General features: G+C 55.6%; 1 protein-coding gene across 4 annotated transcripts in view; it reads right to left on the reverse strand.

Moving 5' to 3' along the window:
- BCOR (BCL6 corepressor) overlaps positions 1-26,909 on the reverse strand; it is a 126,376-nt gene that overhangs the window by 91,086 nt on the left and 8,381 nt on the right. The window contains exon 1 of one of the 4 annotated variants that reach the window (XM_008968341.4): positions 4,052-4,212. The exons of the other annotated variants lie outside the window; for them this stretch is intronic. The gene's annotated coding sequence lies outside the window, so the exon portion shown is untranslated. Of the gene's footprint in view, positions 1-4,051; positions 4,213-26,909 lie in introns of those variants that run through there. 4 annotated transcript variants of the gene reach the window in all.

Raw genomic sequence — 26,909 nt, forward strand, 5'->3', positions numbered from 1 at the left:
TTGGGTCACTTCGATCCTGCCTGGGCCCAGGTGCTAGTAGGGTCTTTAGCCTTCAGCTGAAGGTTCTCCCCTGCTCCTCCACCGTCTGTTTGGCTTTACACACACACCTAGTCCTTGGACTCTTGACACATCTGTTCCTTTCTGTCCCCACGGCCATTTATACAGCTCCAGCTCCTGTGCGTGAGGGGGCCGTGGCACATGAGCAATAACTCCGATGCCACAAGGGCACCTGAGTCATTTTTCTGCAGCCAACACTGTCTGTTTGGAGCTACAGCAGACCTCCCTCCTGCTCTGTGGTGACATAGGCCCTGTTCAGGTATGTGTGGGCTATGGATTTTTTTCCCGATTTCCATTTCTCCTTGATTTCAGCACCCAAGTGAACATGCACTCCAAGGCTCTGCTGAGGGTAAACAGAAAGCACCATCGCAGGGGTCCTTCCTCCTCTCTCTCGGAAGATTCACTTTCTCTTCCTAGGTAATGACTGCTTTTTCCTCCCAGCTTCCTCTCAGCCTACGTATATTTAGTGCACGTTGCCCTGGATAGAGTTTAATTAGGCACCAATGCACCCAGGGGCAAAAACCAAGGACCCCTCTCGGGTTGAGCAAATGGGGCCAGCCTCCCCTGGCTAGTAAATGACGAGCTGAGCTGCCGGCAGGTAGAGGAGGTTGTCCATTCTCAGCTAATGATCGCCTTAGGCGCCAAGTGATGGAAAATCCAGAAGGACTGGCGAGCTGCAGGGGGCAGCCAGGGACAATTGTATGGACCAGTTTAACATGGCTTCCGGAGGGATGGCAGCAGGAATGCTGTGTGTCTGTGTGTGTGTGTGTGTCTGTGTGTGTTTCCTGGTCTCCTTTCTCTCCCCTCCCTGCCGCCTTTCCCTCTCTCTTGCTTTCGATTTTCTCTTCTGTTTCTAGCTCACACGAGTTGAAATTAGAAAGGTCTTTGAATTCATTTATTTGTTTTAATAAAAGCAGCATTTTTAAGCAGCATATTTGTAGCAATTGATTGTTAAACTAAACACCAAGCCAACTAAATGTGTTAGGGGGAAATGAAAAGTCAGTTTACAAGAAACATATAATTAACACGTCCTTTGACTTCTCCTAAGCCTTTGTCTGGCTAGGGACAAGACAGAGGAACCATAATCAACTTTAATAAAACGAAAGATGGTATCGAGGCCAAAGGGGAACAAAAAACTTTGGAGTAGGAAACAAAAGCCAAAGAGGGGATTCTTAAGTTATAACAAATATGTTAAAAAACAAATTTTTGGCCAGGCGTGGTGGCTCACGCCGGTAATCCCAGCACTTTGGGAGGCCGAGGCGGGTGGATCACGAGGTCAGGAGTTTGAGACCAGCCTGGCCAACATGGTGAAACCCCGTCTCTACTAAAAATACAAAAAATTAGCCGGGCCTGGTGGCGCGTGCCTGGTAATCCCAGCTACTTGGGAGGCTGACGCAGGAGAATCGCTTGAACCCAGGAGGCAGAGGTTGCAGTGAGTCGAGATTGGGCCATTGCACTCCAGCCTGGGCAAAAGAGCAAGACTCCGTCCTGAGAAACAACAACAAATCTTTTGTTTCCTAATTTTTGGTCATCAGCCATTTTCTCCTTACCGATAGGAAGGCTCCGGTTTGAACTCTACCTGTTAATGGGGACAGATGCTGAGACCTGGAGGGGAAGAGGGAAGGTGGTACAAGGAACCTGCAGGAGACACGTGGCAGTATCAGGAGGCTGATAAATCCAGGCTAATGGAAATTACTATTGCACAACACCAGAGTCTTCACGTGACCTGACTTTCAATAAACTGTTCCCCTCCTCACTCCTTGGAGAAAGTGAAATAAGACATTAGACTTTCAATAATCTCATATGGTGATGATCAATCGAAACCTGGAGAAGAAGGCCAATTTATAGAAATTTGTATCTGCTTCACTGGGTGGCTGGAACCAGGGAGCTGAAAAGAAAACGGTGCTCACCTTTGATGTGTGAAGTTGCCCCAAAATGACAAACGCCAAAAAACACTGGCTATACATGTGGGGTATTCAAAGGGAGAGGGTACCTCAGGAGAGGCCTGTGTTAGATGGATCATTGCAGGGACCTGACCAAAGACACATGCACATGTTCAGGCCACATAAAAGCGATTTATTTTTCTTATCTTTTGGCTATTTTAAGTTGGAGTTTCCATCTTTCTTATTTGTTTTATCACCAATGAAGTTTATTTACTGAATTAACTTTTAACGGACCCTCTACTTTGTTCTTCAGAGTTGGCTTCCAGGACTTGCGCCTGTTTAGCCAGGATTCCTCTTGCCTTTGTGACCGCCCCCCCTCCCCGCCAAATCCCAATCCTGGAGGTGAACGGCTCAGTCTCTGTTAACTCCTTGCCTGCTGGTGTTTTTTCTCTGTAGCTACTAATCACCTCCTTTTGATCACTGCCAAGTTCTCAGGTTGAAGGAAGGAGAAAGGACCTCTTGACCATTCTGGCTGGCTTTCCACATGAGCCTGAAAATGTCGACAAATTTGAAACATCTGCCGAGCTGCTTTGGTCTGATTGCTAAAATATGCCGACCTCAACCCCCCTCCCCCCGCCCCTTTTAATCTGTTTCATATTCACAAATTAAGCATTTAGTCTGGGTAATAAATCAGGGCGGTTTACGAGGCTCACACGAGACAAACAAGCGAGAAGGGCGCAACACAAGCCCCTGGAAGAGGAGTGCACGGAGCTGCCAGGAGTCGGGAGCTCCCAGCGCTCGAACGCGGAGAGCAGCCTGGCGCGTCCTGACACGCCGCCAGCACCCACACTTTGGCGGGTCCCAGAGCCGGCGGGGCGCAGGCGAACAGCTCCGGCCTGGGCCCACACCCCTGGAACCTTCCGCGCGAACCCGCGGCGCCCGGCCCGCCCCAGCTCTGGGCAACTCAGCCCCTCCGCCCCGCTAGGGAGTGGCCGCTGGCAAAGGGGACAACCTCACCCGGCACACACCCTGTGGTGGGCCCATTAAGTCTCTCCCAGCCTAGCCGAGAAGGCTGAATCCCCCTCCCCCACCTCTACCATCCGGCAGGGCTTGGCCTTAAAGATCCCAGGCCCACACTCACCAGAGAGGCAAAAGAGTCCCCGTTCAGGTCCACGTGTGACCTCCACTAAGCCTGGAGGCTACCCCCTCCCCGCCCCAAACTCTCCGTGCTGCCTCCTCCCAGGTTTCGGTCCCAGCAGCCACAAAGCTACTTTCAGATTCAGATAGGGGTGGGGGTCTCCTGGAGAGCGGATCAAGGTTTAAGAGCGGCTGGGGAGGGTAGCAAAGGCACAAACAGGGTCCAGGCCCCCTCTGCAGAAACCCCGGCCCAGGCTTTTGCGACCACCCAAACTCAGGGGGCTCCAATCTGTGCGTTTCCCGCCCTCCCCTGTGCAGCAGCGAGAAGCGGACCCGGATTAGAGGTCTGGGACCATTCGCAACCCACGAGCTTGGGAGACCCCGGTGGGGAGGGTGGCTCCGGGGTCACCTCGACCGGGCCTCTCTTGCCCGGCTATGCTCAAGTTCCCTGTCGACTGGCGTTCTCGATGCTATCGTGGGACGCGGCGGCGGAGAGGCGGAGGGCGGGAAATCGGGAAGCCTGAACATGCAGCCCACCCCGGACCTAAGGGGAAGCGTAGGAACAATTCCCCACCCTGCAACACAGTACACGTCGCCCTTCCTCTTCCCCTAGCACACATTCAGACTGCGAAAGCCATTACTGCCGGCGCGCGAGAGACTTTTTAAATATTTACAGCCCGCTCTCCGCACGGTAGCCTGATCCATCTCGTGGGCGCGGAGGCGGGGCGCGGGGCTCCGCTCCCGCGGAGGCGCGGAGCCGGGGCTGGGGAGCCCGGTGCCTCCCCCCACGGCCCTGAGGTCCTCCCTGCGCCCCCACTCTGTTTAACCCCCAGGTGGGGAGAGGACCCCGAGACTGCACACAGCGCGCCCGGGGCCCTGCCGGGGCCTGAGCGGGCGGGGGACAGTGTCCGGGAGGAGGGAGGGCCGAGAGGCTGATTTAAAGGTTCTCACCGAGAAGCGAGCGAGGCACAGACCTGAGAGCCGCCGCGCGGTGAAATCCGAGGAGCTCTCTTGGCGAGGAGGGGCTGTCAGAGGCCATTTATCTCTCGCCAGAGTGGAGGCTCAGCTCCCACACCGCCCGCGAGTAACAATGGCAGCGATCAGCAGCTCTGCACGCGCTTCAGTGCATGAATGGATTGCGGAAGATGCCTGCGTCCGCTCCGCTCAGGAGGCTCTAGGAGCGCCCCCTCCCCGCCCGCCGCGCCCGCCCCCGTGGCCTCCCTAGGCCCTGCGGGCGCCTCGGGGTTCGCAAGCTGGGCCCCGCGGCGCGGTCACTCTCACCCAGAACCCCCGCCGCCGTTCCCAGGGCCTTGGCACCTCGCCACCGAGTGTCATTGGGGGCTGAAATTTGACACAAGCCTTCCTGGCCTCCCCGACGCAGACACTGCTGTCAGCCCCCTCCTTTCTTCGCGCCCCTAGCCCCTGGCGGCAAGTTTACTTTCAAGGAGTTGGACCGTGTTTCCGCCGCAAAGGCCGGCGGCGTGCGGGCCCGGGAGGAGGGGGCGGGCTCGGAACGGTTCCTTCACCTGCTCGGCCGCCTGGGGTGTTTGTAGGTCCCCGCTGGCCCCCAGCCCTAGCGTCCATACGCGGCGCTCCCCAGCTTTTGGCGGCTAATCCACCGAGAGTCCCTGCGATCCGCACATGCACGTGCACTCTGGACACCCTCGTCCCAGCCCACATCAGCGGCAAAATCATGTACCCAAATTCTCTTTCTTGGCGGCTTACAGTCTTGAAAGTTGGGAGAGCGCCACAGACCTCGAAGTCTGCCGCAGAAATGTTCCCCGTCAACTCTGCAAAGTAGGTCTCATTAAAACAAAACAAAACAAAAAAACCCTCCAGTTTCGGCCTAGGGCTGAGAGAAGCGGGAAACGCAAGTGAAGGATACCCCAATCCCTCGAGTTTGTTTTGGTGGAGCTAAACCAGAAACCCGGGGATATTTCTGTTTGGGGGACCGCCAAGCCCGGGATGCGTCTGCCTAAGGCGAGGTGGGGAGAAGGAGAGCGCAAGAAGTGGACACTCGCAGCGATCCAAAGGCAAAGCCAAGTACCCCGCGGGAAGAGGCCGAGCTGACCCAGGTTGCAGGAAGACCGCCACATGTGCGCAAAGACGCACTCGGAGAGGCAGAGCGCGACCCGCCGACCTAGGAGACTGGCGAGGACAGGCGAGAAGTTGACAGCAAGACAAAGCGGGAGTAGAGCGCCAGGGAGGCTCGGTCGAAGACCCGAAAACGCAGGCGGCAGCAGCCGCCCGAGTCCCGAAGCGGAGGCGTGCGCAGCCAGGCCCAGCCTGGCATAGCCCCATTCTCACGCCTAAGGACGCGGATACAGACTCTTGGCATGACTTCCTGCCAGAGCTGGTCTCTGTAGGGCTTGGGCCTACAGTCGGCTGAGGCCTCCCCAGGGGAGATCTTCAAGAATCCGGGCCCCTCTGGTTTCCGCCCCCTCCTTGAGCCCAGGACAAAGGTAGCGGGTTTGAGGAGCTCGGAATGTTCTCAGGGCGTCTACAAGGCCATCAGAGGGCTGGTGCCTCCACTCTCAGGGCCTCGGGCAACTTTTTATCTGACTTGGCGGCGCTGGAGGGCTGCCACTTTCCACCGCATTTCCATTTGGCCTTCCCAATTGCAATACCCTGAAGGCACTGCCCACACCCTAGCCTTCCAGCAATCGGGATTCAAGCTGGACTTCCCATAACCAGCAACAGTGTAACGTGAAGACACTCCTAGACTCAGGTTCCCCTCAACCCTTCTCCCGCTTGTCCGCACACGGGGCGGATCAACGCCCCCCACCCACGGCCCCACCCCCGCGGGCTCCGCAACCCAGGGCCGCAGCTACCGAGTGTGCTTCTCCTCCCTCCCGAGGCTGTTGGCTTTAAACACACTTGCTGCACTCACCCCCACCACACACTCAGTCGTTCTCACCCTTCCTTTCTCCCTGCTGGGCCTCCTCCAAACCGGATTGCCTAGCCTGAATGCAGAGTCCAGGCAGAGCAGGAAGCCTGAGAGATCAAGCAGAGGTGGCCGAGGAAACAGAAGAGAGGGCCCTTCATGGGGGAGGGGGCCCATGTCTGAGAAAGAAGGCAGCCAGGAGACACAGCCTGCAGGAGAGAGGGAGTATAAAGGGAAAGCCAGCACTAATCCCTCAGCCTGCCTACGTGGGGCCTGACAATTTACAAAAGCCTTTTCCCCGAATATTATCTCATGTGCCGCGGCAGCCTCACCACCAGCGCTGTGAGGGAAGTAGGACAGATAGCATCACCCCCATTGGCAAAGGAGGGAAATGGGGCCCAGCGGGTTGAGAGAGGTCTGTGCTAAGGTCACAGCGCGAAGAGTGGTGGAAGAGGCCCGAGGCCTGGGGTTTCCTGCCCCAAAGTTAACTTTCCTGTTCCATCGTTGTGTATGTGTTTCTGGGTGAGCATCTGCGTGGAGGGGAAGGACTGCCGGACAGGAATGCACAGTCCAGTTAGGGAAGTCCAGGAAGGAAGAACACAGCCCCACACCTCTTCCTCTGCCCGGGTCTCACACAACAGCCCCTGCTCTTTCCACAACAGCCTGGAGCCAGCCCCCCACCAGCCTGCCTGGGGGGAGCTGTTAGTGCCTGGCTGTGCCTTCAGCAGTGCGGATTTCAGAGATCTCGTATCCTCTGCTCTGCTCCGCTCCGCTCAGCTCTCTTCTCAGCCTGTCATCCCCACCCCCAGCCTCGGCTGCAGGATGCCTTGCGTCCAACTGTGGTTTCCGGGCAATAAAACAACTATTAAAGTCTCAGGCACGGCTGGTGATTTGCATCACATCCTCTTGTGCATGGATTCAATGTTTAATACACAATATTGAATACGGATATTAAAAATCAATAGCTGGGGACCCCTGGGGAGGCGGCACAGTACGATCTTGCTTCGGGAACACAACCAGCTCTTCTAAAAAGACAGGAACGGCAAGTTCAGCCAAGCTGAGCCCAGCGCCAGGGGAAGTGAGGAGTAGTGGATGCATCTCAGCTTCCTGATATGCTTAACTGCGCCATTCCCAAGTCGAGCTAAAGGGAAGCCAAAGGAATGGTGTGCCCCTAGGCTCTACTAGCTTTGAGATGGGAGGGTGGGGAGGTACGGTTTGTTTCCAAGCAGGGTACCAGCCAGGTGCGCGGAGTTGCTTTTTTTCCTTGTTATTTGCACTTAGGTTTGGTTCGAGTCTGAGTCTTACATGCAGGCTCTCAACTCTTCCCACCATGATGGCTCCTTCCTGGGCCTCATGACATCCATCACCATAGGCCCCATGGGGAGCTCTTGGCATAAGCTTTCAGAGAGATGGAACAGGAATCCCAATGGCTCCGAATATGCTTTGCACAGTAAAAGAAATGTGAATGCATGATACCAGGCTCTGAGCTGCAGTCTTCTGAGGCACTCTGAGCCTTCAGAACAGAAATCCTCAGGCCGTGTGACCCGCCTAAAGGCCTGGTGATGGCTGAGTGGTGACAGAGGAAAGGGGACGAGAAGGAGGCTGGGACATCGAAGCATTCCTGCTCCAGAACCAGAATCCAGATTGTCCGTTAAACAGCCAGGAGAAGAGCAAGCTCCCAGGATGCATAATTATCTTTTCAGGCCTGAAGAGGAACATGTATTACTCTCTTCTTTATCAAAACATAGAAATATACCTTACCCTAAACAGAAACAAGGTTCTCACAGACTGATGGGGTAAGGAGTGAAGGAGAATAAACATCTTTGAGAGGATTCAGTTTTTTTCCACTACGGAAAGGGAAAAGAAACTGACAGTGGGAAACACACTTAGGTTATCTGATTGGAAAGGCCTGGGGGATTTTAGATGCCAAAAACTGTGTGAACTTGACCTAGTGAAATGTCATCTTAGACACCAAATTATAATAATAATTTTATGGATTCATTTTTTATCATAGTTTAAATCAATAAGGATTGAGTTGGAAATCTTGTTCTAGTTATAAATAGATGGAGAGAACACCTCAGGAAAACTCCAAAGTAGTAATTTGGGTAAAAGTTAGAAGCGGAGGAAAGAGGTGGAAAATGACAGTTAATGAGCCTGTGGCCTCCACTCTTTGTTCCCTAACAGTTGTCAGAGAACCATCAAAGGGAGGGAACAGGCGCCCTTCTCAGAACCATCACAGGAAAAGCAGACATTCTCTGGCTGCTGCAGATCCCCTCGGTGGTGGTTCCTACACCCAGCCTCCTGGGAGTTTGCCTATGTGTATTTATGTGTTTCCGGGCTGGGGAGTGTAGCTACTTTCACAAGATTGGGCCCTGAGCCTGTGAAACCCACTAGCGAAAGTTCTACCACGAGGAAAAGCCATTCTAAGGCAATGCTGGAGACGAGGAACTGCTCTGGCATCATCAACAATATCTTCATGATTCCTGCACTAGCAAACTGCTTCACGTCTTCCCACCTCAACCATGGGGCCGAGCTCTGGGCCTCTTACAGATCCATACAGGCGGGACCTTTTGCAGCTAGCACAGATGTGTGGTTAAGGCATGAGACAGCCGGCCAAGGGGAAAGGAGGCTAAGGCTGGGGATGGCTGGGAAGGACCAAGGCCCAGGAGGGCCTCCTGGTACAAGCATAGAACTGACCCAGCATGGGGGAGTTGTACCTCCAGAACCCACTAAGGATGGCACGTCCCCCCTGGACCCACCAGGTACTCCAAACCAAGAGGAAAAGCATCCTTGTGGCATGTGAGTGGATTAGACCCAAGGCGCAGGTGAGCTCTGCTGCAGAAGGAACCTACACACCAAGTCCCAAATGCCCAAGTGCTGACAGGGATTGGGGCAAGCAGGAGGGAGGGGGGATCTTTCTGCCTCCCGTCACCTCACCCTTCTGTAATGTTTTCCTGGAATGAACAGAAGTCGCCAGCAGAGTTGTTCCTGGAGCCCCTCCCTCCGGGACTGTCACTACCTCCTGGTGTAAGACAGGGAGGACCATGGCTTTCTGCCGGGAGGATCCTCTGGCTAGTACCCGAGCCTTGGATTCTGGCACGAAGCCTCACAGTTCCGATAAGGCTTTACCTCCCTTCCCACGTCTCGAAGAAAAACACCCCCTGGAACTGCTGGGGTGAACTCGGAGCCTGAGGCCAGGGTCAGCGGGGGGACGCCTCCCCACCACCACCAAGTTGCCGGCAGAGATAACAGCTGTGGAAGGGGGAGGGGAGCGACAGGCAGCCACGACTGAACGGTTGCGATCTAGAAAATTCAACAAGAGGCCGCAGCGGTGGCGGCGGCGGCGGCTCCAATTAGCTGAGCCAACTGGGGAGGCAGAGAGCGAGACGGCGGCCCCGCCGATCGTGCCCCGGGCGAGCAGGCAGGTGGGGGCGCGGGGCCTCGAGCTGCCCCGGCGGCCCTCGCTCGGCCCCTCCCGTGGGTTCTCGGAGCGCGCCTGGTGTTTACACACTGTCCTTTCGACGTGAGATCAAGTTTCAGGCCGCGCTGGAGGCGCCAGGGGCCGGCCACAGGCCCAGGAGAGGGGAAGAGGTGGAGCGGGATCTAAGGCAGCGCTGCGCCGACGAGAAGGCCTTGGCGCTCGTGGGCACAGCTAGTGCAGCGGTCCCCACGGGGTGGGGTGGAGAGAAGTTCACTGGGCAGGGTGGGTAGGGGTTGCTGGGGTTGCAGGGGGGTATCCGGAGAGAGAAACACCTCCAAGTCACTAGAGTATTTGTCTTTCGCTCACTCGGGCCGGGGAATTTAGTCCTGCAAGGGGACAGGCGGCGGCGGGGGTATGCTCAGAACCCAGGCGCTTCGACAGCCCTGAGCGCCCCTTGTGCGCTCTTCACCCCTCCCCACCCCGTCCCTTTGATATACTACCGGATCTAGGCCATTGTTACGGGGAGGGGTATGTGGGCCGAAGGAACTCGGGGTTGGAGACCTGGAGCTTCCCAGCGCGCCCTGGCCCTGGCGCTGCGGAGGCCTCGGGTGGAGTGCCGGAGGGCTCGCCGCTGCGCATCTCCTCTGAGCTGGCAGCCAGCGGGTGCCCCACGCTGTCAAGCGGCGGCGGGTGAGCTTCCAGCAGCACAGGCACACTGTAAACAGCCGCGTGCACGCCCTCCCCGCCCGGGCTGGGAACCTCACCCAAACACCACGCCGCTTTCTCTCCGGCTACCGGGCGAGGCTTTTGTAGCCAAGCCTAGGGGAAGGGGGTCCCCACCCCACCCCCAGGCCACCCGGGCCCCGGAGCCAGCGTTCTGAATCTGCAGGAGTGCGGGGTGCTGCGGGGAGGGGAGGGAGTCAGCGCCTGCCCCCTCCTCACTGAATGTCTGCTTTGTTCCGGAAAACAAGGGAAGCATTAGGCGGCTGCCCCCGGGGAAACACAAAACTTCTTTTTGAATCTCGGGAAGGGCGGTTGACTGCATTAAGGAGCTCCCGAGACAGAATGAGGAAGGGAAAAGCCGAGAGGGCGGGAGAAGACAGGGAGACTTCCGAGGGAGGCCGATGGTCAAAGTGGGGGGTGAAACCGCTCAGGGTGACCGGGCTGGAGACCCAGGAACCCGACTCGGCGCGAAGGTGCCGCGCGAGTTCCAGCGAGCAGCCTGCCCGGCCAAGTGGCGCCTGCCCAGCCGTCGGCCGTGCCAGCTTCCTGCCCTGCCCAGGACCGCGGAGCAGTCGGGGACGCCGCCGCAGGCTGGCCCGGAATCGCAGGACAGCGGGGGGGGAGGGGGTAGCCAGGCCGCAAGTAAACTCGCACTAGAGCTTTCTGCACACCTCCGCCCTAGAGAGGGGGCCCGGACCCCCGGTCTGTGAGGCGTCGGCTTTGGCCTTCCAACCTGGGGGTGCGCGAGGAAGCAAAGACCCAGGGGGCACCCCCACCCTCGCCCGAGGGTAGAGGACAGCTGAAATGTCTTTGGTCTTGTTTGATGACCGCTTGGCGGATCTGCTCCCATCCGGGTTCTGCCGTTCCGAGGGTGCCGGGTCAGTGATACCCAGGCCGGTCTGAGCAGGCATGTGGATGAGCAAAAGCAAATCTGTCGCTCCTCCGACCGCCACCCCTCACTTAACCTTTCCTGCATCCAAGGAAGGGGAGGGCACCCAGACTCTGCCCCACCCCCCGCGGGGCGCTCCCTCTGCCTCGGAAGCTGAGACTAAGAGCGAGGGTTTTCCCCCTTTCCCCTGGGCTCGCTGGGTTTCTAACTTCCTCTAAACCTCCCTCCTCGCTCCGAAAAGCCCCGAGGAGAGGAGCTGAGAGGAAGCACGCCGCTAGTGTGCAAAATGAAGACCATGTGTGAGGCCGGCGGCATCAGAGTGCAGCTGCGGGGGTTAGGGGGTGGCAAAGGCCCCCGCGCGGCCGGAGGCTCGGGGCCGCAGCAGCCAGTGCCTCTGCTCTGCGTTGGGGACTCGGAGCCGCAGCGAGAGGCAGTGGAGAGGCAGGGCTGGCCTCGTGGCGGGAGGCGAGGAGGGGGTGCGAGGGCTGCCGCGCCGTGGGGGGCAGGGGGCGGCGACGCAGCCCCGGCTTCCTGGGCCGCAGCTGCGACCGAGGGCGCAAGAGCAGATCGTGCTCTGCGGCGGTGGCGGCTCGGGCCCGCCGCTCTAGCAGCTGAGAATCAACAAAGGGAGGCGGCGGGGGAGGGGCGCCACCGAGCGTTCGCGGGCTGCTCTGGAATAATAAAAAATAATTAATAATGATAATAAGAGAAAAATCCCCCGGCTTTCATGGCTCTGGGTTTCCGTGTGGCTGCAGCGGGAAGCGCGCTGTCCTTGAGGCGGCCTCTCTCGCCTGGCCTGCCCGCCCCTCCCCCTCCTCGCCCCCTCCCCTCCCCAGGAACCGGGAAGAGAAAGGTCTGCAGCTGACAAATATTATCCATTCTCCCCATCGATCGCGGAGTGTACAGATGTGAGCGCTTGATGTGCCCGCGGAGCGGCGGATCCTCCCTGCTCGCTCGCTCTCGCCCAGGCTCCGCTCGCCGTCCCCCTCCTCCCCCTTTGTTCTCCTCCCCTTTCCCTCTCTTTAAATAGATTTCAGGGCGCTGCCTGTTGGAGAGCAGCTGGCGATCTCTCCCGAGAGAGGGAGCGAGCGAAGCCCGAGGTGCCCTGTCACCAGCCTCCCCTCCCCCACCTCGGCTTTTCGCTACGTCCCCCCCACCCCACCTTTCTCCAGTTTCCAAAATAGAAAACACCGGGAACACCCACGTCCACTGCACCGCGAGCCCCTGGGAGCCTTTGGACCCCTCGTGCTGTTCCTTGTGTCTGTGTCTGTGCAGAGGAAGGGGAGTGCAGGGAGGGGACCCAGGGCCGCGGCAGAAGAGCCAAGGGTCCGGATCTTTCCCTGGCAGCAGCAGGGACGCAGCGTGGGTCACGCTAAGAGGGTACAGTTTACCCATTAGGGAAAGTCGGCGGAGACGGCCCTGTTATTCCTCTTTTGCAGATGGCAGATTAATCCGGCAGCGCCCGGCCTCAAAGGGACCGGCTGCTCGGCAAAGGGTTAACCCGTCGGCCGGTAATCGTGGACACGCGCGCACACACACACACACGCACGCGCGCGCGCGTCCTCTCCGCCTGCCCGAGCGCCCGCCGCGGCCCGCAGTGCGCCCGGGGCTGGGGGAGTAGCTGCGGGAGGGGAGGGGGTCGGGGGAGGGGCGGGGCGGGCTTAACCAGGCCGCTCGACTGAGCCGGGGCCACCTCGCCGTCTGTCACTTAAATGATTGTCCTCCGCTCCGCTCAGTGCGGTCAGTACGGGCTGTTAACAGGCAGTTGCAATCAGTTTCCGAAAGGTCAGCCAAGGTCCTCCGGCTCTCGCAGACGGAAGGCATTACGAAACCGCTTTTGTATCTGCAGGCACTTTAGAAAAAGAGGCGAGAAGGGGCGCACCGCAGTGCCGCGGCTGCTGCGACCGGGGGAGAGGGTCGGGGGCTGCGGAGCAGAGGAGTCCGCACCCCCGCGGCCAGGGTCAGGCGGCGTGGATATCACCCGCGGAGTGACCCAGGGCCTCCGGGTTTCGGTGGGGAAGCAGGAAGGGGGTGGGGAGCAGGCGGCAAGGGAAGGAGGAGTGGGAGGAAGTGGGAGAGGCGTCCTGGCTCCTCTCCTCACCCAGCCAACAGCCCACACCCGGACCCAGACAGGAGCGGGCGGCCTTGGACGCGAGGAGACCCCACTCGGACTCCCAGGCCCTCCTGGCGCCTGGAAGTAGGGAGGGGGTGTGGGGGGGGAAAGACCCTCGCCGAGCGAGCGAGTCCCAGCGCGGTGTCTGAAGACGCTGCTGCCGCCGCCGCTAGAAGTCGTCCATCAGCAACCAGTCCAACCTGCCAGTGATAATGTGCGATCAACACCAAATCACCCCCGCCAGGCGCGATCCATCATCGCAGCGCGCCGCGGGCCCGCGTGAGGCTGACTCGCGGCTGGGGTGGGGAGGGGGGGCGCGCGGAGCAGGAGGCGGTCGCCCAGCACACCCGGACTCTCCGCGCACCTCGCTGCCCCTCCTGGAGGCCTGCACCCAGGCGCTCATAACTCTCCAAGTTCCCCAGCTACAGAGCGAAAACCCAGTGGCTCCGAGTTCTGGGCACAGCTCACTTAGGAGTCCGCGCGTCCTCCGCGCCCTGCTGTCGTGGTCACACCCTGCAAAGCCATTCCAGCCTCGGAGCTGCCCTGCCCATCCCCTCCCCCTCCTCCGAGAAACCGTGGCTGGCAGGAAATTAATATTTAATATCGTGAAATTGATTAAAGGGCTGGAAGCCGGCGATGGGTTGGGGGGAAGGGTAAGGACTCCTAGCGTAATTAAAGATCTGAGAGTCGTGGTCGTTCCTTGTCGGCCCTGGCCGCACGTGGCCTTTGTGAAGCCGAGGCGGGGTCGGACTGGGCTGAGCCTGGCGAGCCGGGGTCAGGAGCCCGTGCAGCTTAGGCTCTGGCCCCGGCGGCCGGGTTTTTTCGGGGCGGGGGTAGGGCTGGGGCGGCACAGCAGCGGCAGGGGATGAGGAGGTAACCTTAGGGCACCCGGGGCTGCGCGCAGAGCCACTCTTCCCCTGCCCGCCTGCACCGTGGGCCACTGGAGCCCGAGGGTCGGGTGCTACAACTGCTGTCTTGCTTGTACAGCACAGAAGCGCCTTTACTGACCAGGTGGCCTCGAGGGCGCACCGCCTACCCCCCAGGCCCCCTTTCAGCAGCCTCACTCTGGGCCCCGCTTCGAGGCGCCTCCCCAACCCCTGACAGGAGTCTTCTGAGCCCCCCACGCAGCCCTTCGGGAGGGGAGTCAGGTTCACCTTTCCCCCTGCAACTTGGAAATCCTAGGGCTGAGGCGGCCCGGGCCCCCCGCCGGTTCTCTCCTGTCCAGGCCCCAGCCTGGTACGCTCACGCCTGGGGCAGCTTAACTCGTTCAGCTGCGCTGCAGATGGGGCCTGCTGCTCGAAGCCGCTGTCTCCAGGGAGTCGTCACCGAACCAGCTCGGCCAGCCGCCTGTCGTGCCGTTTAAGGTTACCGCGCTTCCCGGGAGGGGCATCGGGACTGGACCGGGCAGGAGGTGGGTGCAGCTGAGGCTCCCTGGCCACCCGAGCTAACGCTAGGAGAGGAATTCGGTGTGCAAAAGGTCAGCGGTAACCCATTGGCCCTGGCTACAGTTTAGAAGTCGAATGGTTGGCTTGGTGGTGGGGTGACCCCAGCTCACGGAGGCCTGGCTCCAAAGGGCTGATGTGAACTTTTTCTTGTATCTGATTTTTTAGTGAAGCACTCTGAAAAGTACCAAGTGTGCAGAGGGGAGAAAACACAAAACACATCAAGCTGCGTCCTTGGCCCTAATCAGGGGAGCAGGAAGGCCCTCCAGACTCCAGGCCCGCTGTGGGGAAGGTCAGGACCACAGAGGATTAGGCCCAGTCTTGGGTTTATTGCTGTACTTGAACAAAGTGCCGGGGGCTGCCTAAACTGGAGCAAGAGAGAGGTAATTAAGAGGGCCTGCAGAAGGAAGTAAAGGCTGGTGTGGCTGCTGCCCAGGGTAGGTGGAGGAAGTGTTTTCCATAAGAATAACAAGCCGGTGCAAATGTTATGCAGAAAGACTATTTCACCAAAACAAAACCAAAAAGTTCACATTCTGCCTCTCAAGCTGAGCTGATAAACAACATGCAAACTTTGGTTGGAACCTTGAACCAGTGGGAGGTGTCAACCCAGTTTACAAAGGGTAATGGGGAACCGTTTCTGGGTACTTCTCTGTTTCTACCATTGTGATTCTACCTGCATTAGCTGCTCCCTTTGGGGGCCCTTCTGACCTCCCAACCTGAGCCCAGCGGGAGATCACTCAGAATGCACCGCATTCATCAATGCCATTTCTGGTAAATTGGACCTCAGGTTTTGGAGTGTCCTAGGAGGCAGGCAGCCTACACTGCGCGCATACCGATGTCGCAGCAAATGTGAGGAACCGCACATATTCTGTAGCCTTTACTGCCTTTACTAGAGAATACCGTGGATTTCACAACCAGAAGTAGCAGATTTTCCAAGACATTCCTGATTTCAAGTGCTTTGAGCCCTGTGTTTTTACGGGACATGAAGCCCTACCTGCGATTACTAATATCGTCGAATTGCGCACCAGAGGTGTCCCAGGGCTGGAAGAAATGGCTTGGGTGTGGGGCTGGCACCCAGTGGTCCCCGCTGGTCCCCTGTCCACCATGTCTAGCCAGGCGGCCATCCTCCTGGCCGTCCCGATCCCAGCCGGGGCCCGTCCAGGTAGGGCTCCGGGCAGGGGGCCTGTAAGGACGAAGTGGCAGGACTGGCCCTCGGGGTCCCCGTGGGTAAAGGAGGAGCGGCTTCGCGCCCTGGGACAGCGCGCGCCCCGGCTGACACGGGGCTGTCGCCGCTTCTCCCCCGGACGCGGGCGGCTGCGCACCGGCCGCCATCTTGGCCCGGCTGCGCAGGCGGCGCTGCCCCCGGCGGTAGGACCGCGGAGCCGCAGGCTGGGCCGGGGCTGCCGTGCGGGCGTTCCCGGGCTGCCGGGGGGCGCTCCCTCCCGAGGCCCCCCTCCCCGCTGCGGGCCACGCTGACCCCAGGTCGGGGACGATGGGGCGGCCGTCCCTGGTGAAAGCGTGGCCTGTAGTGTCGCCCCTCCTCGAAACGCTGGAGTGGATTTTAATCCTGAGAAACGACCTCTGGTTCCCGGACTCCCGCGATGGTCAACGTGTTATCGCTTCTCCCGCGCACCCCAGAACTCTGTCCCCAGAGGCAACCTGCCGAGGCAGCTGGGGGTGGGGGGCGAGGCCTACCCACCGTTCACAGGGCGCTGTTGAGGCCAGAGAGGATTTGAGAGTTACCACGGTTTAGGGCTCCTGATTGGAGAAGACTGGAACTTTATTTGTCCACTTTTTGAATTTAACATGCATTTATGGAGCGCTTGCTAAGGGCGAGGCGCTGTGTTAGGACCTAGGGGGATCCAAAAGTACAGAAGTGAATTTTTAAAAGACACCTTTGGCCCCCTCAAGTAATTTACAATCTAGTTGGAAAGGCAGACTTGTAAATGACTGAACACAAATAAAAGGCACCGTGAGGTGAACGTAAATAAAGGGCATGAATCTTGCAGTAAATGGCCTGGGTAAAGGCCAATTATTTTAAAAATAATCTTTATTTCTAAAAATGTAGAATCAGTTCGGGGGGGAGGGGAGGGTAAAGATTTACTAATACTGAATATTTCCACGGTTCCCGGGGCTAACAGTCATTACTTCTGAAAAGTTGTTGTTTAGGAAAAATGATGAAAGTTTATTTCAACCAAGCAAAATATCAAATATCAGAAACTCTGGATTAATTTCTCAGCTCTTGACATTAGCTGGGTGGGACAGACACAATTTCCCACCAAAACACAATACCCCATTTGAAATCAGTAAAAACTCCCACCGCATTTCATAAAAGTGTTTTTTTGTTTGTTTTTTGTTTTTTGAGACAGAGTCTCGCTCTGTCGTCCAGGTTGGAGTGCACTGGCGCGATCTCCGCTCACTGCAAGCTCTGGCTCCCAGGTTCACGCCATTTTCCTGCCTCAGCCTCCCGAGTAGCTGGGACTACAGGCGCCTGCCAACGCGCCCGGCTAATTTTTTTTGTGTGTATTTTTAGTAGAGACGGGGTTTCACCGTGTTAGCCAGGATGGTCTCGATCTCCTGACCTCGTGATCCACCCGCCTCGGCCTCCCAAATTGCTGGGATTACAGGCGTGAGCCACCGCGCCCGGCCAAAAGTTTTAGAAAATAAAACTAAATGGAAGATTGGAAACTTTTTGAAAAAGTTTTCAGATTTAAAGAAAATAGGGATTAAAAAAAGAAACACAAAGCAAAAAAAGATCAGCCCATTTGCAGATGGTCTTCAAGATTTGGACATGCAGAAAATTGTCCTCAGATTAATTGTACAGAGGTTGGAAAGTATGGGAAAAGTAGTCATAGGTCAAAGAAAATTAGGCAAATATAAAAATGAGGCAATTATTAACTCCAGGAAAAAAAAAATCTTACAAGAAAGGAACTGCAATCACTGAAGCTCATTTGGCTCAGCAATGAATGATATATATGTGGTTACAAAGTAAACACTGGATATGAATTTAGTAAGGCATTGTGCTCTAGTGCTATGGTAAGAATGGAGAAGGGAAAGTATGGTACAGAGATCTGAAATCCCCCTCCACCATCAGATGGTTGATATGGATTACTTTTTTTTTTTTTTTTGAGACGGAGTCTGGCTCTGTCGCCCAGGCTGGAGTGCTGGAGTGCAGTGGCGCGATCTCGGCTCACTGCAAGCTCCGCCTCCCGGATTCACGCCATTCTCCTGCCTCAGCCTCTCGAGTAGCTGGGACTACAGGCGCCCGCCACTACACCCGGCTAATTTTGTGTATTTTTTTTTTTTTTTTAGTAGAGACAGGGTTTCACTGTGTTAGCCAGGATGGTCTCCATCTCCTGACCTCGTGATCCACCCGCCTCGGCCTCCCAGAGTGCTGGGATTACAGGCATGAGCCACCACGCCCGGCCGGATTACTTTTTCTTTTTTTTCTTTGAGATGTAGTCTCACTCTGTCACCCAGGCTGGGCTGAAGTGCAGCGGCGCGACAGAGCGAGACCCTGTCTCAAAAAAAAAAAAAAAAAAATCAGTCAATCAATAAAAAGAAGGCTCCCAAAGACCTCCTCAACCAGCCCATTACTGACACTAGAGAAGTTCCTTTTTGGAGTTGTTTAATTTTGATTGGAATTTCTTTCTTCAGATGATCCTCTTTTTTTTTTTTTTTTTTTTTTTTTAGATGGTGTCTCGCTCTCTCGCCCAGGCTGGAGTGCAGTGGCACAATCTCGGCTTACTGCAACCTCCACCTCCCAGGTTCAAACAATTCTCCTGCCTCAGCCTCCTCAGTAGCTGGGACTACAGGCACACTCCGCCACGCCCGGCTAATTTTTTTTTTTTTTTGTATTTTAGTAGAGACGGGGTTTCACCATGTTGCCCAGGCTGGTCGCGAACTCCTGAGCTCAGGCAATCTGCCCACCTCGGCCTCCCAAAGTGTTGGGATTACAGGTGTGAGTCACCGAACTCGGCCTTTTTTATTTATTTATTTTTTTTTATTTATATATTTTTTGAGACAGGGTCTGTCTCTGTTGCCCAGGTTGAAGTGCAGTGGTGCGATCTGGGCTCACTGCAGCCTTGACCTCTGGCTCTCGGGCTGGAGCGATTCTCCCACCTCAGCCTCCAGAGTAGCTGGGACTACAGGTTCATGCCACCATGCCCGGCTAATTTTTGTTTTTTTTGTTTTTTGGGTTTTTTGTTTGTTTGTTTTTTGGGGTTTTTTTGTTTTTGTTTTTTGGGTTTTTTTGAGACGTCGTCTCACTCTGTCGCCCAGGCTGGAGTGAGGTGGCGCGATCTTGGCTCACTGCAACCTCCGCCTGCCAGGTTCAAGCGATTCTCCTGCCTCAGCCTCCTGAGTAGCTGGGATTAGCGCCACCATGCCCGGCTAATTTTTGTATTTTTAGTAGAGACGGGGTTTCACCACGTTGGTCAGGCTAGTCTCAAACCCCTGACCTCGTGATCCGCCCGCCTCGGCCTCCCAAAGTGCTGGGATTACAGGTGTGAGCCAGCAAGCCAGGCCGATTCTCCCCCTTTTTTTTTTTTTTTTTTTTTTTTTTTTTTTTGAGACTGAGTCTCGCTCTGTAGCCCAGGCTGGAGAGTGCAGTGGTGCAATCTGGGCTCACTGCAAGCTCCGCCTCCTGGGTTCACGCCATTCTCCTGCCCCAGCCTCCCGGGTAGCTGGGACTACAGGCGCCCGCCATCACGCCCGGCTAATTTTTTGTATTTTTAGTAGAGACGGGGTTTCACCGTGTTAGCCTGGATGGTCTGGATCTCCTGACCTCGTGATCCGCCCGCCTCGGCCTCCCAAAGTGCTGGGATTACAGGCATGAGCCACCGCGCCTAGCCCTGTTAGGGTCTTGCACTCAAACGCCTATATCAAGTACATAACGGTCTGCAGTGAACAATATGCCTTAAAATCTTCATATTCATAAACCAAAGAAACTCCCTCTGCCCAAGAAACAAATCCCACCTTGCTGGCTAAACAAGACACATAAGTAGGGTGACACTCCTGTCCTTCTCCCACCCACACTCCAAATAAGGCCTAGGAGGGACCCAATAACTTATGAACCAGTGCCTGCAGATGAGAGGTAACAAAACAAAGAGAGTGTATATAGGCCTACTGCGCCAACATGCTGGGTCAACACTGGCTTGGTCCAGTCTTAGGCTGATCCAGTGTGCTCCCAAGAAACCCTTTTGACCTCTATCTGTCCTGTGTCACCTTCTCTTTTCTTCTGGATCAGAGACATAATCTCTTTCTCCTTTGCCCTGAGAACAGAGCTGCCAGTAGCCTACTCTGTGTTTTGGCTGGGGACCTTTGTGCAGTACACAAACTGTACAATGTAATACAGTGACCCTGCCTGAGAAGCCAGCTTATTTCAAGGGCCATCCCCTGAATGTCGCTTAGTTCTGACCCATCTGCTGAATCTGGGTTTCTTTGTTTGGGTCTCAGGATAGGAGTTGGCCCTGCAGACCCAAAATCACCTCAAGGGAGGCTAGGGTGAACCAGATACATCCTGGGAAGCCGTGGTGAGGTCAGGAAAGGGGCAGGTGTGGCAGAGTTCACCCAGGTGTATTACACTAATTCGGGGCTCCAATCTGCACTGAGGTCTAAAATCTGAACGTCATGCCCCCAAAGTCTTGCTGAAAATGAAATCTTCAGGAGGGGAGAGGAAAGCAGGCCAGAGGGTACACATGCCTTTTGGATTTTCAAAAATGGGAAAATGATTAGATTTTGGATTTAGGGAAGATGTGTCATGTTAAGGGAGCCATAGAAAACAATAACTGCCAATTCCCAAGCAAAACAAAATCATGTTTTCCACCACGTTTCTATCTGTGTCTCCTAGTCGAACCCACAATAAAATAGCAGATCAAATAGCAGATCAAAGGCAGAGGCAAATACAATTATGTTGCCCGTGAAACCCCTAGCATGAAATTAGAAGTCAAACTCTCCATTCAGGGGTTAGAGACAAGGATAATGGGAACCTGGGGCCCTAGAGATGTACCCAGGCCCTTTCAGTCACAACACTATCCATGCTGGATATTTAAAACCACACCTCAGGGAGGGCACAAATAGTAAGTATTAATTGTTTTTCCATACACACTACAGGAAATGCATTGACTACATTCCTAGCTTTGTACCATATAAAGATAGCTGTATACTGGTGGTAGAGGGGGCAGTGACTTATAAGGCAATAGTGAAAATAATGTTGTTGGGAGCGATGAAGGGTTACTAGATCTTCCCCAAGACAGTAGGCTAAGGATGGCGGCAGATAGAATGCTAATCTTTTACCTGCTTCCCTTTCAATGCAGAAGAGCCTAAAACCCATCTGATCCCACCACTCAGTTCTCCCTCAGTCCTTCCCACATTGGACAAGATCATAGAGACAGCTGTCTCGATATATTTTCTATTTTTCCTAAAATCCATATTTGCTTTATAGGCTCTATTTCTTTTACCCTGGCCTAATTTTAGCTCTCTGAGTCCCCCTGCCCCCATATAATTTATGAGGCCTCTTGAGGGTAGAAACCCCTATTACAATGTAGACTAGTCTGTTTAGAGCTACTGCTAATTAAGCTTAGCTCTCAAAGGTGCCTGGTATGGCTTCCCCTACCACCTTCCCACCCCCCACCCCCACCCCACCATGGCCACAAGTTCTTTGACACTCCTCCCAAGTGAGAAGTAGGATCTCTGTCCCTTCCCCTTGAATCTGGATGGGTTTGTGACCACAATCGCAACCAATGAATATAGACTTCAAGGGTGGATTAGAAAAGGTGATGCAGCGGGCCAGGCACGGTGGCTCACGCCTGTAATCCCAGCACTTTGGGAGGCCGAGGCAGGCAGATCACCTGAGGTCAGGAGTTTGAGAACAGCCTGACCAACATGCTAAAACCCCGTCTCTACTAAGAATACAAAAATTAGCCGAGCATGGTGGTGCATGCCTGTAATTCCAGCTACTCGGGAGGTTGAGGCAGGAGAATCTCTTGAACCTGGAAGGCGGAGGTTGCGGTGAGCCGAGATGGTGCCACTGCACTCCAGCCTGGGCGACAGAGCAAGACTCCATCTCAGAAAAAAAAAAAAAAAAAAAAAAAGGTGATGCAGCTTCAGCCTTATTTACTGCAATGCTGGTTTTCTGGAGCCCTGAGCTGCCGATTTGTAACTTAAAGTCCTACTACCCTTAAGGCACCATACTGTGAGGAAGCCCATGCCACATAGAGAGCCCTGTGCTCATGCTATGGGACACAGCTGAGGTCCCAGCCAACAGCCAGACATAAAGTAAAGACCCCTCCGGATGCTTCCAGCCTCCAGCTGTTGAGTCCACCAAATTCTGGACCCACAGATTCCAGGAGCAGAATTAAATTGCTTCTAAGCTCCCTTGTAGCTGACATGCTATAGGGGAAGAGATCAATTTCATAACTTATTGCTAAATCCATGGAAGAAGGTGAACTGGGTTAAAAACAAAAGTGTGACAGGCAGGAAATTTTTTTTTAAGGAAATTTCTGATCATAACCCAAATCCCCCACCTTTGATAACGCAGTGTCTTATTCTTTCTGAAATCCCTGTAGGACAGTGACCTGTGTCTTCCTCAAATCTGATCTCACATTTTCCCTGAAGGATCTGGGTAAAGGACCCTAACTGTTGTCCCCTCCTGACCTACATTGGCTGCACAAGGGAGCCAATTCTCTAGGCAGGAAGGGAGAGGGGCAAAGCATTTCCACCAGGCTGGTTTTGCTCTCCCTTCTCTTCTCTCTTGTTTTTCTTGCCTCTCCTGGAAGGTGCTCATCTCAGGGATAGGGAGAGATGAATTATGCAAGAAGTGTTAGCTTACTTCATTTTCTTCCCAATTCCCCTACAAATACCACACCTTTTCATTCTGACCCTGACTACCAGACCTGTGTCACACACCAAATGCCATGAGCTTCCATTCACAAAGCTAGGAATGTGCAGCAGTGCAGCTGGCTTCTGTCCCCCACCGTTTCCTCCTTCTCTGAGCCAGGCACTCACAGGCCCCTGATGCCCAGGCGGCCCATGGACCCTGACCCTCAGGCTGCCCTCCTGGGGAAGTGCCAAGCTCAGGGAGACGGGAGGAGGGGCTGAAAGACATCTGGAATGTGATGGACCAAGGAGGGGAATGGGGAGAGCCCAGGTCTTACCCCCACTCTCAAACAAGCAGAGCAGCCAGGGAACAGGCAAAAATGATAAAGCAGCTTGCAATGGGGAGAAAACCAGGCCACATTGTGTGGGGTGGGGTGGGGGATGAGAGGTGGGGAGCTACTGAGCAAACCAGAAGGAATAGCAAAGAGACGCAGGCAACCCCCCTTCCCCTCCCCGCCCTGCCAAATGCCAGAGGATGAACCCGCCAAAAATAAAATACAGCCATGATTACTGGAGCAGAGGTCAAAGCTGAAGGGGCAGTTCTCCTCTTGACCACAGAAAGCCAGCACCAACTGGGATTATCTGCCAGCCACTCATCTCCAGCAGCCTGGTCCGCAGTGCACAACTAGGCCCCAGCCACAACCAGCCCTGTGCAGGAGAGTCCAAGGGTCTAGGACCTGCCCCTTCCCCAGAGCCTGAGACCAAGGCTGGCTTGGCTTCCCAAGTTCACAGCTTTGGAGCTGCTTGCCCTGTTGGACAGTGCAGTGGGGTCCTGTGGCTCCAATTCACACAGTTTAGAAACAATTCCTTCTTCTGATCCAAATCCCAGGCCAGAGAGACCTGTGCCTAGCTAGGGTGTAACACAAACCTTCCTACTTACAATTCAAACAATATCAGTCCAAATCCTCTCTTCACTCCTTCAAGAGCAAGGGCATGAGATTATCTATCTATCTATCTATCTATCTATCTATCTATCTAGTTTTGCTTTGTTTGAGAGAGTCTCACTCTGTCACTTAGTGGCACAATCTCAGCTCACTGCAGCCTTGACCTCCTGGGCTCAAGTGATCCTCCCACCTCTGCCTCCCGAGTAGCTAGGATTACAGGCCTGAGCCACCACACCCAGCTAGGGCACAGTATTTATTAAAAACTTTATTATCATCTTCCTGGTGCTTCACCTGCAACTACTTCATCGAATCTTTCTCCAATCTTTTGATGTAGGCATTCTCATACCCATTTTGTAGATAAGGAAACTGAGGCTCAGATAGGCTACACAACCACTGGGGGCAGAGCTCCCATCTTAAGCCCGTATGCATCTTGATCCAGAGTTTTCCATCGTAGCTTGTGATCTCCCATTTTGATTACTTATTTTGTGCCAGGTCCCGGGCCGGGCCTGCAAAGGTGAATAAGAACTCCCCTTAGGGAGTTCACAGTTTAGTAAGGGAGACAGATTGCAACACAGTGGGACAGCAGCTCTGACCTCTGAATTCGGGTTGGTGGAAGTACCATGGGAGTCTTTGTGAACATCTCCATCATCACTGCCCCTTCACCCCGGCTCTATTTCCTAGCCCCTCTGGTTCCTTCTCATAGGCTGCTCCTTCTTGTCCTTCCTTAAGACAGACACTAGCTGCTGGCTTCCCTCCCATGCCTTTCTTTCCTCCTGTTAATGAGGTCTGAACCCACACACCTGGCAGGAATCTTGGCACCCTACCTGCTTGGAGAGGTTGCCTTAGTTGAGTAAACTTCCTTGGCTTCTGGGGCCCCAGGGGAGAGGCTAGACCCTGACTTCAGCCCCAGGCTGGCTCAGCTGGAAAGTGGGCACAGGGGCCCCAACACTGAGCAGGCTGGTAGGCCCTCAAAAGGCTTTTATTGAAGCCTGTTAAAGGGCTTTGGGCTTCCTCTGATGAAAGGCGCTTAAGTGCATCTGGTTATGATTACAGGGGAGGAGAAAGCCAGGCGGTCTCTGGGGGGTTGGACCAGTCATCTGGCTCTGCCTTCCTCAGGGCAGAGCTGGCTGCTGGTGAGGCCAGGAGGCCAGGTGTGGGGGCAGGCAGGAAGCAGGACCAGTACAAAACTCTCCAACTCTCTGAGGCTCCTGACCCCAGCTTCTGACTTTGTCAGGCTGGACTCCCAGAAACAGCATCGGGGCTCAGAAGTGCCAGGCTCCTTTGAGAAAATCAAGTTCAGAGTGGCTGCTGACCACCCCTGACTCACAGCTCTTCACTGATCTCCACCTCCCTCCATCTCCAAAATATCCTCCCAAGAACCCCTGACCCTCCATCTACCTTCTCCACTGCTCTTCTCCCTCGGAGGAAGTTAAAATAGGCTTTTGCCACAAGGGTTTCTGACAGTGATAAAAACTAAGGAAATGCAAACTTTCAAAAGTTAAAAAACCTCAACGTTTGCTTTCTCTTTTTCAACTAGCCAGGTATTGTTTCCCATAAAACAGACATCGTTAAGGCTGTTTCACGTCACTGTAACTGACAACCATGCCGAATTAAGGGAAGAGATTAATATGAACGTAACGTGGCTGCCCTGGAACGTCATCGGGCAGTCCCAAGCCACTCTGTGCCCGGCGCCTGTCCCTGCGCGGAACTCCACGTGTGCACAAAATGCTCTGGGGAGGGGAGGATCGGATGGGTTAAACACAGTCCGCGGTTCTAGAAACGAAAATACATTTCCTTATTCCCGCCCTGATTTAATCCTGCTGCGTGTTATTATTGTCAAGTCTCTTCGCACCACTGTTTCTAAAAAGAAAACCCGTGGGTCTGCGCGGCCCTCAGCCGCCTGCTCGGCTTTTATTGTGCACGCAGCCTGGTCTGCGTGGATCCAGCACGTCGTGACCGCCTCGCAGGCGCGCACGGACACCCTCGGATTGGCATTTCTATAAGAGCTGGGCGCATTGTCTCTGCGGCGACACACACACACCCACACAGATAATAAAGGGCCACGGACTCCTGACCAACCCTCCTCGCAACCCATAATTAGAGATGACCTTTGCGAAAGGCAATTAAAATATGGTAATGATCGATGGGCTCGCCTGTTTCCAAAAAGGAAAATACACAGGTGTTGGCTTCAGGAGGCTCCACCTGGCCGGGCCGCGAGGCCTCCTACAGCTCATGAATGAACTCTTTCTCCTGGGAAGCTTCGATTCCCCGCTACCTACGCTAGCGCTGGCTCCTCTCCTCCCTTTCCCCTCCCCCACCAGAGCTCTGGCAGCCAGGAGCTTGCTGGCGGCGGCGGGGCTTTGTCATCGGAACGCACACACAGACACGCACACGCGCGCACCCGGCCACCACGGGACCGCGGCGGCCGCGTCCTTCCTCGCTGCGCTTCCTTCCCTGCCCCCTCTTTTAAAGAGCTCCTCCAGACCCTTTCTTTTCTTCTGTCCTTTATGTGTGCGGTCCTTTTGCATCGAGGAGCTCAGGAAGCATTTTAGGGGGGCCTTCCGCGGAGCGCCGGACAGCTCCTGGGAGGCAGAACTCAGGACCCTACGCGCGCGGAGAGGACGCGGGGACAGCCGGGCTTTGTTTTGTCTCTTGCCTCTGCCGGGAGGGCGGAGAAGCCTCGGCCGAGCTGGGGCCCACTGGCGAATTGGCGGCGGCAAACACCCCCCTCCTAGCCTAAGTGGAACCTGAAACTCCGGACTTGGTCCGGGTGGGGCACAAAGCTACGTGGAGGGTCTCCCAGTCCACAAGTGGCTCTCCCCACACAGACAAATGTGCAGTGTCATTATGGTGGCTCCTGTTGCTCGAGGCCTCGGGGGTGCTCCGGCGGTGCGCGCACACCTCACCTCCACAAGGCACGGAGGGCGAGAGGGGGGCCAAGGAGCTGGGGCTCCCCGGGGGGCTGCCTGGAGGAGACACCACATCGGGCCTTCCCGCACCCCCGGCTGCCTTCCTGGACCGCGAGCACGGAGCCAGGGCGGCCTCTCGCCTTTCATTACGGGGCCTACGAAAGCAGCAGCCCAGGCAAATATGTAGCTATTAAAATTAATCGCCCCGCGTTGTCAGCTGAACATAATGCAAATTATTTATGGGCTGTCTGCGCAATATTTATCATCGTGCAGGCTCCAGGCGCTTCGTGCCTCCTGGCCTCCCCCGCCCGCCCTGGCCGGCGCAGGGCGAAGCTGCGCGCAGGCTGCAGCGGCCTGGGGGCTCTGGGAACCCGAGTGGGGTTCCAAGGGCGAGGCCGTGCGTCAGGCCGTCTTCCAGGCCGAGGGCCTCACTTTAGTTTCTGCCATTCAGTACACATTTATCGGAGGCCTATTACGTGCAAAATTAGGAGGTCCGCGAAATCGGGGTGAAAACCAATTTGGAGAAATCTAAACCAAACAGACGAGCTCGGGCTCGAAGGGCGATGCAGACAGAGGCTCCTCAGCTGCACAAGAGAATTTTCTCTGGCTCAAGTCGGTCCTTCAACCTGGGAAACCCATGTTTGCTAAAGCTGGATTCGCTCTAGGAGAAACCAGGAGCATCTGATGTG

The sequence above is a fragment of the Pan paniscus genome, chromosome X (assembly GCF_029289425.2).
Source record: "Pan paniscus chromosome X, NHGRI_mPanPan1-v2.0_pri, whole genome shotgun sequence".
NCBI classification, from domain to species: Eukaryota; Metazoa; Chordata; class Mammalia; order Primates; family Hominidae; genus Pan; species Pan paniscus.